General features: G+C 53.0%; 1 long non-coding RNA gene and 1 other non-coding gene across 2 annotated transcripts; both read left to right on the top strand.

The window, feature by feature from the left end:
- The first annotated feature begins 2,543 nt into the window (after nucleotides 1-2,543).
- LOC141576945 (U6 spliceosomal RNA) lies at nucleotides 2,544-2,652 on the top strand. The gene has a single exon (XR_012505349.1). It is a non-coding gene; the product is annotated as a U6 spliceosomal RNA (small nuclear RNA).
- A 593-nt stretch (nucleotides 2,653-3,245) lies between these two features.
- On the top strand, nucleotides 3,246-4,721 carry LOC141576933 (uncharacterized). Its single transcript, XR_012505340.1, has 2 exons — nucleotides 3,246-3,841; nucleotides 3,983-4,721. It is a non-coding gene; the product is annotated as an uncharacterized LOC141576933 (long non-coding RNA).
- Nucleotides 4,722-12,474: the final 7,753 nt, after the last annotated feature.

Raw genomic sequence — 12,474 nt, 5'->3', positions numbered from 1 at the left:
TGAGACTCAGGCCTTTTTCAGACCTAGGCCCAGAGAGCAGTTCGGCTCCGAGCATTCACGGAGAAGTTCGCCGCCACCTCAGTCCTGTCCCCCACCCCCGCCCTCCCCCACGCCTCAGCCCCCAGTGAAGGAGGAATCATGAAGTGGCCGCACTTAGGCTAAGCCAATTTTTGGCTTTATGCTTACTGCTTGCTTTTAGAACGATCAGCAAACTCGACTGACCAGACACCGCTCCAGCTCCAGGCCCACTGTTAAAAACAGCTAAAGTTGTCGATTCTAACTGTTTGATTTGACCTTCCTCTGATCGTTCAACTTGACAATCATGTTTGGCGTCTGAGTCTTTCCCCAGGAAGGGAGTCACGGGAGGATAAGCTCAGGAGAACGACCAGCCCCCTCCCACCCCCCACCCCCCCACCCCGAGTTCCTCCGTGGCGCTGGTGCCGCCGGGTGAGTCTGACCAGATAAAGAAGGTCACGGGCTGATGACCTACTAGACCACCAGGAGGTCCCATGTTATCAGACACTCATCCAGATTTAGGAGGAAGTTTCATCAGAGACCCTTGTTGATCATGAGCACCTTTTGTGCTCCCGCCTGTTGTGATTCCCTTTCATGCTCCAACCTGTTCGTCCACAGAAGCATGAAACCCCAACCCAAGACGGGTTCACAGTTTGGAGGGCACTAGCCTGCTGTGAGTCCCCTTTGCCCAGCAAAGCAATCAAGCTGCCTCTTTTCTTCTAAACTCTAAGACCCTGTCTCTGGGTTATTTGGCTCGTCAGGGACGGGGTGGGGGAGGGGCGATCTTTCGGCAACACCCGCAGAAGTTTCCCTGAGTGGCAGGAACCAGCGTGGCCCTCAGGCCTCAGCCCCGCAGGCAGGCAGGCAGGCAGGCAGGCAGGCAGGCAGGCAGGCAGGCAGACAGGCAGGCAGGCAGAGTTGGAGCGACCGTTGGTCCCGCCCCCGCCCGCGCACCACCCCCCCCCCCCGCCCCCGCCGCTGCTTCCGCCGCCGCCGCCGCCACCGCCGCCGCCGCCGCCTCCCAGGCCTTCTCCACCGATCGGTCCCAAATCGACTGACTGTCTCCTGGAAGCGGGGGCGGGGACGTCAGGAGGATCCATTCGGCAGGGCCTCGTTCAATCGCTTCATTCAAATGCAGAAAGCTCTGTGCTCAGGTCAGAGCCTTTGACTTGGCCTCCGGCTCCTCTCTGTTGAACGGCTTTTGTTCTTTGGTTTCAATTTCCCCACCCTTAGGCCACCCCGTCCCAACTGCACGGAGGGAGGCGGGAGGGAGGGGGAGAATCTCGCCTGGTCTCAGGCCAAAGGAGTCCCCTCCTTTTCCTAATCTGGGTAAACCCCACTACACCGTTTGAGAATCATGGAAGGCATGAAGCAGACCTCTGACTTGATAGATTCCTCTGGGATGGGAGACTTTAAAAAAACAAAATTCTTTTTCCCCTGCTTCCAGGGAGGCAGAAAGGAGGGCCAGAGTGTTCCTCTTGCCTCGGGCAGTTCTTTGTTTGTTTCTTTCTTTCTTTTGTTAAATCATTTTTTTTTCCTTTTTTTCTTCCAGTTTTATTGAGACAGAGTTGACATACAGCAGTGTATACTTTGGGGGGGGGCGGGGGAGAGGATTCGATTTTATGTATTTATTTTTTGACCGAAGGTACTGGGGATTAAACCCAGGACCTTGTGCTTGCTTGCTAAGCACACAGTCTACCACTGACCTATACCCTCCCCCTTGGCCAGTTGTGAAGTCCCTTTCATTCAGCATAGTCCATCGGGCACATTTTGGGGCAGCCTACTCTGGACCCCAACATTTCCCTATTCTGTAACTTCCCTGGAAGTTTTACACATTAAAAGCTGGGCTGTTGACTGTGCATGTGCGTCCATGCGTGCGTGCGTGCGTGCGTGTGGTGTGGGGGCAGGAGGGAGGGAATAGTTTCCTAGAGGGCCCTGCGTTTCATGGACCCAGTTTCTTAGTTCTGAGAACAGGTCTGTTCAAGGAAACAGTTGTAGTATCTCGTCTCAGGAGGCGGTGGTGTCGATGGGCTTCTGAAGCTAGGCCTAGGGAGCAAGCAGTCAGGTATCGCCTAAGAGGCACTTGTGTGGAAAACCAAAGTACAGCACAAAGGTTAATCATTGGAGCAGATGAGAAACCAGATTCAGGGCCGGGAGTAGGGGGTCAGTCTGGTAGGAGATTTCCACACATCGGGGTCATCGAAACGGCTCGAGCAGTTTGAAATGCCTCTGATGATGTCCTGGGGTGTTTGGCTCAACTCTCTGAGCGGCTCCTCCAAAAACAGGCCCTAGGGTGGTTTCCACAGGAGCTGTTGTGGCCATTTCTCTGACGTTTACCTCCCGTTGTCCAGCTTCAGTCTGCAGGGCTTCAGGAGACGGAGCATTTTAGTACTCAATGATGCCAAGACAAAAGGGTGAGAGAAAATGGGAAACGTTCGTGGAGATGGTCCTAGGCAGATAGTGGAGGCAACTAGAAGACCTTCAGTCTCCGGGCCGGCTTTCAGGTTGAGACAAAAACCCTAAGGCAAGCGCTTGCTGCCACAGCACATCGACTAACACGGGAACCATCCAGAGAAGATCAGCACGGCCCCTGAACGTGGACGACACACGCACATACGTGAAGCGTTCCGTAGCTTTAGTGATGTCAGGTCACCCAGAGGAAGACAGATATCCTATGCCATCACTTCTAGGTGGGATCTGAAAGTAAGTCAAGACACCCATCCATACATAAATAACTCCATTTTAAAAAGACTCCAAGGAACCTATTTACAAACCAGAAACAGACTGGACTCGCAGACATGGAAAAGAAACCGATGGTTAACACAGGGGACAGGGTAGGGTGGAGGAACGGGGGAGGGCAGAGGGATAAATCAGGAGTTTGGGATTAGCAGATATAAACCACCCTATACAAACTAGGTACACAAGTAGGTCCTACTGTCTAGCACAGGGAACTATGTTCAATAGCTTGTAATAACCTATCCTGAAAAAGTATACGTGTGTGTGTGTGTGTGTGTGTGTGTGTGAATAAGTGAATCACTATGCCGTACGTCATAAAATGAACACAACTTGTAAGTCAACTATACTTCCATTGACAGAGAGTTCCTACAATAAACAGGCAGGCAGGCAGGCAGGCAGGCAGGCAGGCAGGCAGGCAGACAGACACAGACACAGACACACAGACACACAGACACACAGACACACAGACACACACACACACACACACACACACACACACACACACACACACACACACACCCACAGACACAGGGGAACCCTAAGGAAAACGAGTAGCACTAGTATCTCTTATCCATGCATGTCTATCCCAGTTTAATGGAAACCTAAGTTTTTGCCTCCAAGTCAATGATGCTAATAACTCTGCTGCCAAGAATAGAAAAATCCTCACGGAGGATTTCTGAATCCCAGAAGGGTCAGGGAGGGAGAAAAAGAGAAAGGATTCCATTCTGCTGACAGAGGTATGATAGTTACCATGTGGGTGTCCGCCTCTAAAAGGGAAGGAAGGGGAAAAAACAAAAGTTTATTTTCCCTTGTATCTGAAAAGAAAAAAATTTAAAACTCAATCCTCTTGGAGACAAGAAGTCGTACACACCTCATGTCACTGATTCTCCTCCTCCACCTCCTCCTCCTCCTTCCTCTACTTCTTCTTCTAGTCTATATCTCCCATGGATTCTGACGACCTTGCCTGATGATGGCGGGTGATGGGGGCAGAGATCGATCCTTCTGAGAAGTAAGTTGGCAAGCGCTTTAGTGAAGCCTCGTAGGATTTACCCAGCGAAGCGGGTGCCTTCGTCCCTGGAGGCTGCGGAAAGTATGTCCCCAAGTCACATACGCATGTGTTTGTCTTTTGTTGTCGTTGTTGTTGTTGTTGTTGTTGTTGGTGGTGGTGTGTGTGTGTTTGTTTGTTTGTTTATTTGTTTGTTTGTTTGTTTGTTTGTTTGTTTGTTTGTAGCAGTGTCCTGGCCATGCTGATGGCATCAGGCTTGCAGCGGGGGAAGGAAGGCTTCAACCCCTTTGGAAGTCATACCTACCATCCCAAGAACGTCTGGATGACCCCTACTATGTGGCAGTTGAATGGGGGCCAGTTACTGGGGTTCAGCGTGTCCAGAGAGAGGAGGTCTGAGGCCTCTGGGGACAAAAAGTTTGTACGTATGTATGTATGTATGTATGGCCAGTTGACTGTTTTTGCGGTCCTATAGGAATCTTCCTGCCCCTGTCTATTGAACAATGGGAGTCATCTTCCAAGTGCCCTGACACCAGACACCACGGTGGGTGAAGGAATGCGGGTGGGGTGGGGGTGGGTGGGGGAGGTCATCCAGGAAGCTGGGAGAAACCGAGCACGTCCGTGGGTCAGTGGGTCGGCCTGTCGGATGGTCGCCATGCTGGGTTTCCCCTAACCCAGGCCATTTGCCGAATGGACAGAACAGACTGGGGCCACGTGTGCCACCCACCCTCTTTCCGGAGGCTGTGGTCCACTGTGTTTACATGAAAGTCAGTGAAGGAGGCATCTCCTCGGGACTCGGTTCCGTCCCTTTCACGAGAGCCTCCACTTTGGATGACAGCCAGCCAGCCAGCCAGCCCTCGATGCCAGGGCAGTAGACGACTGCCAGGAATATCCCATCCTTTCTGGAACCCTGAGTGTACCCACCTGTACAGACACAAGGCTGAAGAATACATGACGTTCCTTCCTAGTTGACAGCACTCCCCATGTCACTGAAACAGTGTCCAGTACGCTGACGTCATCTCCTCCCTCTCCCACACCCCCGCACGCGCACAAACACGCGCGCGCGCGCGCGCACACACACACACACACACACACACACTCTGTCTGTCTGTCTGTCTGTCTGTCTGTCTGTCTGTCTGTCTTCTAAGGATGGAGAAGAGTTTGCTGAGCTATTTCGGGTGCCCTCTCATCCTAGTTCCTATCTCCAAGTTGGTTCAAAGTCCAAAAGGCGGTCAAGCACTTAATCAGATAGGTCCCTCGTAAAGAATGCCTCCCACATCACGACGACAGGCTTCTTAGGCCAGCCGAGAAGCTCCTTCAGTTCTGCGCCCATCTTGGCTCTAAGTTGATATCAGTCTGTTACGGAAATGACAGGCCAGCCAAGAAACAAGCACCACTCGGAGGGTTGGAGTACTCAGATTTATTACGCCGGCGGGCTCAGAGGGGCTTCTGCTCCGAAGCTCTGAGCACCTCCAAGACGTGCACATGAGGTTTCATAGGGTTAATTACAAATATGGGTCTATTCGCCAATAAGGCTCAAACAACAAAAAGCAAAGGATCAGTACACTGGAGCTTATCAATTTGGAACAGATCACGTTACTGACACTTGTTGAGCTTGGATTTACGAGTTAGCTTGTTAGCCCAGTAAACTGACACTAAACTTCAGATTTACGAGTTAGCCCAGCAGAACTTAGATCAGTAAACGGACACTTATCACACTTAGATTTGTGACTTTAGCTTGTTAGCCCAGCTGGGCTTTTCCTTTACAAGTCCTCCAGGATCCAAGAAAGCCACATTGGAAAACAAGTGGTGATTCTGATGGGACAGGAGATCAGTCATTTGGGGGCGAAGGGTGGGGTAGGGAGACATACCAGCCTGTCTGTCTGTTTTCACCCAGTGTGGGAGCCGTCCCAAAGAGATAACTCGAGAAGAGAGAAACAGGGAATTGACAAAGAACACGTGCAGTGGCGTGCCCTCCCCCCCCCCACCCCAGGAGAAGGCCAAGCCAGAAGTCCCTCCGGATGGCGGGTTCCGGACTCCAGCTTCCAGGGGAAGCGATGTTTTTTTCCTCCCCATTTCAGGCCCGGAAGAAGAGGGAGAGGCAGAGTGTCCTTCTCGGGCATCCGCTGTTTCTGAAGCACGCTTGTTGCCAAAAGATCGGCCCCCGTCCCCGACGAGCCCAAGAATCCAGAGACAAGGTCTCGGAGCTTAGAAGCAAAGAGGCCATTTTATCGCTCTGCCGGGCAAAGGGGATTCACAGCAGGCTAGCGTCTTCAAAACTGTGTACCCACCTTGGGGATGGAGTGGGTGGGGTGGTTCTAGAGCCATAGCTCAAACAATCGGGCATCGATCACCATCCACAGAATCGTTTTCTCATCAGAAGACTCAGAATGGTGTCACGATGCCTCCAGGTGACCCATTCTATAGAGGCTGGTGGTTAGATCTCGTTATCTCATAAGCACTCAAGGTGTGGCCTTCTTGGTCACTCAGGCTATTTTGTCAGGTCATTAGTCCCGTGACCGACCTTCTCCTCGGAGAAAGACTCAGAGACCCAGCATGATGATGACTTTCAATGAGTGAAATACAGTAGAAACAGTAAGATCGATAGCTTCCAGTTTCAACAACAGGCCTGGAACCGTGAGCAGCAACCAGTCAGTCAGGACAGTTGACCGTTTTCAGGGCGAGCATAAGAAACCGAATGACACCCCCCCCCAGCAAATGAATGAGTGAATGAATGAATGAATGAATGACCTAATGATCCTCCCCTCCCCCCCCGCCAAAAAAAGAAGCAATAATCCGTTAGCCTAATTCCGGCCATTTTATTCATCCTCCTTCACCCTGAAGCCCCAGTCACCCACGTGCCACAGTGGTCTGTTTTCTGGTTTCCTCCACCACCCCACCCCCCACCAACCACCACCCCGCCAACATCCCCCCATGCCCAACCACCGCCCCAAGTGTGGGACTGGACGGGGGTGCAGGGGGCTGAGGGGGCGGCAATGGCGGCTTGAGGTGAGGGTGGGGAGTGTTCCGCCCAGATCGTATAGGAAGCTCAAACACAGCTGCAGTACGAGACAAGATGGTAGATTTCTGTGAGTCCTCCCTCCTCTTAAAATCCGTCCTAAGGAGGAGACAGACAGAAAGAGAAACATCACCCTCACTCCCAACGCCTCCTGCGCCCTCGATGCGCCCCAAAACAACAACAAGAAAAACAGAAACAAACACGACCACAAATAAGTCGCTATCCCTGGGGAAGAAGGATTCGATGGCATGGGGATATCATTCTAAAATTCATTCCCTCTTCATCACATTTCATGGAAACCGATTGCAATCTATGAGGCCCTGTGAAGGTAGGGGTTGGGGGGGTAGGGAGGAGGGAGGGAAGTGAAGGGGGGGAGAGGGAGAGAGGGAGGGAGGGAGAGAGAGAGAGAGAGAGAGAGAGAGAGAGAGAGAGAGAGAGAAAGAGCAGAGGAGAGGAGGGATAAAAGGGGAGAGGACAGGAAAGGAGAGGAGGGAAAAGAGGGGAGGGGAGGGGAAATGAGAAGAGGCGAGGGGAGAGGAGAAGAGGGAGAGGAGAGGAGTGGAGGGGAGAAGAGAGGAGTGGAGGGGTGAGGGGGAAGGGGGGAGAACAGGGAAGAGGAGAGGAGGGGAGAGGAGAGGAAAGAGAGACAAGGGAGACAGACAGACACGCATGCGCGCGCGCGCGCGCACACACACACAGAGAATAGCGAAATGGAGAGAGAGGCAGAGAGAGAGAGAGAGAGAGAGAGAGAGAGAGAGAGAGAGAGAGAGACAGACAGACAGACAGACAGACAGACAGACAGACAGACACGGATCTAGGTCAGGGATACTACACATGGGTATTCTTCTGAGTGATTTTATGTGTTTTCTCAATCGCCACCTCTATGGAGATAAAAATCGCTCCCATAAGATGAAGGGAGTCCTTCTGCCACCGCCCACGGCCCCGCCCACCAGCACCGCTTGTGTTTGTCAGGGATTCCAAGCCAAAGCACGTGGAGGAGCGGGAGAGCTTCCTGGCAGCCCAAGGAGGAGGAAAGTCCGGCAGCATGAGAGAGGTGGTTGGCACGGGGAAGCTGGAGGCCGGCTGACGAGAAGATGGGTGAGGGGGCAGGGAGGAGGGTTTCCCAAGTTGGAGAGCCAAGACGAGGGAGGGGAGCTGTCGGTGGCTGCGTTCTGACCCCGACCCCAACCCTGACTGGAGCGGATCCCTGAAAGGAGGCGGTTCGGGCTCTCTGGCCGAGAACGCCCCTCTCTTCCTCTTTGTGCAGAAACACCTTCCGCAGACCGAGAAAGTCCATCCCGAGACCCTCGTCGGAAGAGTCCTTTCCAGACCCATCACGATCCTCCTGGGCCAAGGGGTCCAGGGGATGGGGCGGGGCCTCCATTCGATCCGTCTTCCGTCCGTCCGTCCATCCACAAGATCTTGAACATCCATGTAGGATTCTGGATGGTAGCAGTTTTCCAGGATCCTCCAAATCCTTGTAAGTCCTCTCCTGGCAGATTCGACCCCTAGGTCGTACCGCGCAGCACAGGGCACTAGATTCAGTCCCTCGGGACGAGGGTTCCTGAAAAAGACCAGGAAAAAGAAGAACAGAATCACTATGGTGTGCACCAGCCAGAAACCAGCACCACCTTGTCACTCTAACAGACTTGCAAAAGGCGGGGTAGGGAGAGAAAGTCATAGGATGGCTACCATCCCTCCCACCCCCACCCCACACGCCAAGCCCCAGACCATCGTCATCCCTGCTCCCCCTCCCCTCCCCTTTCCTCTCCCTTCCCCCTCCCCCTCCCCCTCCCCTCCATCGACGCCCGCCTCCCGCTTGTACCCCACTCCTCTGAACCCAGCACCACCCACCCCAGCCTGGACGGGCTCGGCTCAGATCGGCTCGGCCCGGCTCGGCTCGGCCCGGCCCGGCCCGTCCATCCGGTCGACTTCTTCGCAGGGTCTAAAATAGCGCCCGGCCGACAGGCAGGTGGCACATGGCACATGGCACATGGCACATGGCAGGGGAGCGAGCGGGACGGTTCGGGATCTCTGGGTGGCAGGGACACGCGGCCGGACAACCAGGAGCACGGACGGCCTGGCGTGCGTTTCTCCGCTCGGGGGGGCCTCGACCAGAGACCGTGGTACGGGGAACGGGGACACACACACACCACACACACACCACACACACACACCACACAGACACAGACACACAGACACACAGACACACAGACACACACACACACACACACACACACAGACACACACACACACCCCTTCACCCCCACCCCCAAACCTCTGACAGCTTTCGTTTGTTTTCGGCCGACCGTCCCTCGATGAGGTACGAGTGCCTTGGCTGGGGCTGGGGGGGGGGGTGGAGTTCCTCCCTCCACAACGACCCCACACGGGCTCTGTTCTGGTCACCCGAGTCCTCTTCCAAGTCAGACCACAGGCCTCCATCACCCGGCGCGAGCACTCGGGGAAACAGTCACCATCCTCATCGCTCCGCTCCACCTCTACACGTGAAGAACTGTTCCCAGCCCACGCCACTCCACCCCACCCCACGCCCCGATGCCACCCACCGCAGTGGAGAGAAACGAGACGAATCCACAGACGTGCATCAATCCGATGAAGAAAACGACGGCCCTATTCCAAGGAAGCATAGATATCTAGGTAGGAGATTCATCGAGTACTATGGAGGCGGTGGGAAAGGGGGGGGGTTGCGGTGGGGAGGGTCTAGAGATCAGGCAGTACAGCCCATGCTTAGCATGCAAAAAATAAAGGTCCAGGGTTCAATCCCCAGCACCTACTCTTCAAAAATAACCCGAGAAGAAGCAAGACGGCGGAGTAGAAGGACGCTCGTAGCTCACCCTCTCCCACAAATACACCAATACTCACATCGACGGACCCACTCGGCCAATCAGACCACCTGCGGAACTCCGACAGAACACCGCCCTCTTCGAAAGACAAAGACGCCCAAAATCTGGTAGGAGAAAAGGAGAAAAGAAAGAGTCAAAAGCAAAACAGTGCGGGAGGGACCGGCAGAGGAGGAATAGGGCTCGTTCGCCAGACCTCCCCGTCTCCAACGGAGAGGCCGACGGGACGGTGGGGGAGCCTCCGAGTCTCAGATCTGCCCGGAGCGCCCCTTGACCGACCGACCCAAGTGAAACGGGCACAGAGGGTCCCCGCGACACCCAGCCCGAGTCGCAGGCCGGCAGCCGGGGGCCGGGACAGGCCGCACGAGCCGGGCAGAGGACCGTGGCGGCGGCACCACGCGCCGTGGCCGGGAGGGGATACAGAGCAGAACAACCCGCCCCCCCAACCCGTCCATTACGGGGAAAGAAAGGCAAAGCAACACGGCCGGTGTGCCCTGGGGAGAGGGGCGCCGTAGCCTCCATCTCCTCAGACCCGCGGCGCCATCACCGGCCCTTCTCGCGAGAAGAGAGGCGGGGCGCAGCCACAGCCGCCATAGCCCCTGGCGCGCGGCGCGCAGCGCGCGGGCGGGGGCGGGAGCGGGGGCGGGGCCGAGACTCGAATCCGCACCCGGGGGCTCTGCAACCTCCTAGGCAGGACTGAGACTCGTTTTCAGCCTGAGGCAGATATTATATATCTGCCCCGGTACCTCAGAGAACTCGCGCCACCAAGACTAAGAAGGAGCCGAGTTTTGGAATGCAGCAGGGGCGGGGCGGTTCCACGGTCTTCCCCGAGCCCACCTACGGAGAGGAGCGCCGACCCGAGGCGGAGCACACAGCCGCACAGAGCAGCGGAGCGACCGGCGCCGGGAGAGGGCAGGCGGCCAGCCACCCTCCCTCCTTCCCGGCAGGAACGCAGCATCCGACCGCGGTGCCAGGAGGGGGCGCGATCTACTTGCCCACAGGCACCGAGGGCAGCACAGACGAGGGCGCCGACAGAGGGCCCGCGGAAACAGCAAGCTGAGTTCACGAAACAGGGCGACGACAGAAAGACTTCTCGGTGAAACCGTTAAGAGCGCACCGTCTCCAGGAGAACACATCCTTTTTTTTTTTTTTTTCCTCTTTTTTTTTTTCTTTTCCTTTTTCTTTTTTAATCTCTTTTATATCGGTTTTACCTTCTGTTACCTTTTTAACCTTTACTTTTGAACAGTCGTATACGTTTACGGTTTTAATCCCTTTTAAATGTTTCATTTCAAGTCTTTTCATTATTATTATTTTTAAACATCCACCCCCTTCCCTTTTTCATTCTCTTGGTTTTGATCTCCTGTTACTGGTTATTCACAGGTTTCAAATATTGTTTCTCGATTTTTTTCCTCCTTTTTATTAAGGTTATTAAAAGACGTCTCAACTCGATCGCTATTCTGCTTCCACTGACTCTTCTATTCATGATTACACACTGTCTTCAAACCTTTTCTTTCTCCCGTCTTTTAAAATCCTCTGTTTTATCTTTTGTTAAAATCTGTTCTATTTCCGATTACCTTTTAAAAATTTACTTTTGAAACAATTGTATATTATTTTCTGATCTTTTCTATTTGTTTTTAAAGGCTTTTAGAAGACGTCTCAGCTCAATTGCTATTCTGCTTCAACTTGCTCTTCTATTATTGATCGTACACTGTTTTCAAACCTTTTTTTCTCCATTCTTTTAACATCCTGCCCCCACCCCCTCTCTCCCTCTCCCCCTCTGTCTCTGTCTCTGTCTCTCTCTCTCTCCCCCTATCCCCCTCTCTCTTTTAAAGTTTTATGCCTGCCTAGGCTTTCGATAAATACATAAACTCCTTAAGGACACCAATAGATAACTGATACTCCTTAAGCCACAGTGCCAGAGAGATAGGAGCATTATGAAGAAGCAGAGGAACCACTCCCAATTAAAAGAGCCAGAGAAATTCCCTGAAAGCACGATCCATGAAATAGACGTGGATGGCCTGCTCGATCAAGATTTCCAAAAAGGAGTGATCCAAGTCCTGAAGGAACTCCAAGAGATAGTGTTGAGAGATACACTATACGTCAAAAACGAAATCGAAGCTATAAAGAAGAGTCAAGGAGAACTGGTCCACTCATTGGCTGAAATGAGAACTGGTCTAAAGGCTGTCCAAAGCAGGCTAGATCACGCAGAGGAACGAATAAGTGGCCTAGAAGGCAGGACAACAGAAAGAACCCAATCAGAACAGCTGAGAGAAAAACCAATAAAGAACAACGAAAACCATCTTAGGGACCTAAGGGACCCTCGAAAGCGTGCCCATCTACGCACAATAGGGGTTCCAGAAGGGGAAGAAAGAACCAAGGGGACCGAAAAGATATTCGAAGAAAGCATGACTGAAAATTTCCCAAATCTAAAGAAGGAATCAGATATCCAAGTCCAGGAGGCTCAGAGGGTACCCAACAGAAAGAACTCAAACAGGCCCACACCAAGACATAGGCTAATCAAGATGGCCAGAGTCAAGGATAAAGCAATGATCCTAAATGCCTTTAGGCAAGAGAAAAACAGAGTGAGTTCCAAGGGAACCCCCATAAGGCTCTCAGCGGATTTCTCTACACAAACACTACAGGCCAGAAGGGAGTGGCAAGATCTATTGAAATTCTTGAATGAAAAACAAAACAAAACAAAACAAAACAAAACAGACAAAAAGAAGCAGCCTAGGATACTCTATCCAGCAAAGCTATCCTTTAGAATAGAAGGGGAGGTAAAGAACTTCACAGACAAGCAAAAACGAAAAGAGTTTAGCAACACTGAACCCATGCTAAAAGAA

This window comes from Camelus bactrianus, unplaced genomic scaffold (assembly GCF_048773025.1).
Source record: "Camelus bactrianus isolate YW-2024 breed Bactrian camel unplaced genomic scaffold, ASM4877302v1 HiC_scaffold_47, whole genome shotgun sequence".
In the NCBI taxonomy this organism is placed as follows: Eukaryota; Metazoa; Chordata; class Mammalia; order Artiodactyla; family Camelidae; genus Camelus; species Camelus bactrianus.
This window is presented reverse-complemented; position numbering and strand designations above follow the sequence as displayed.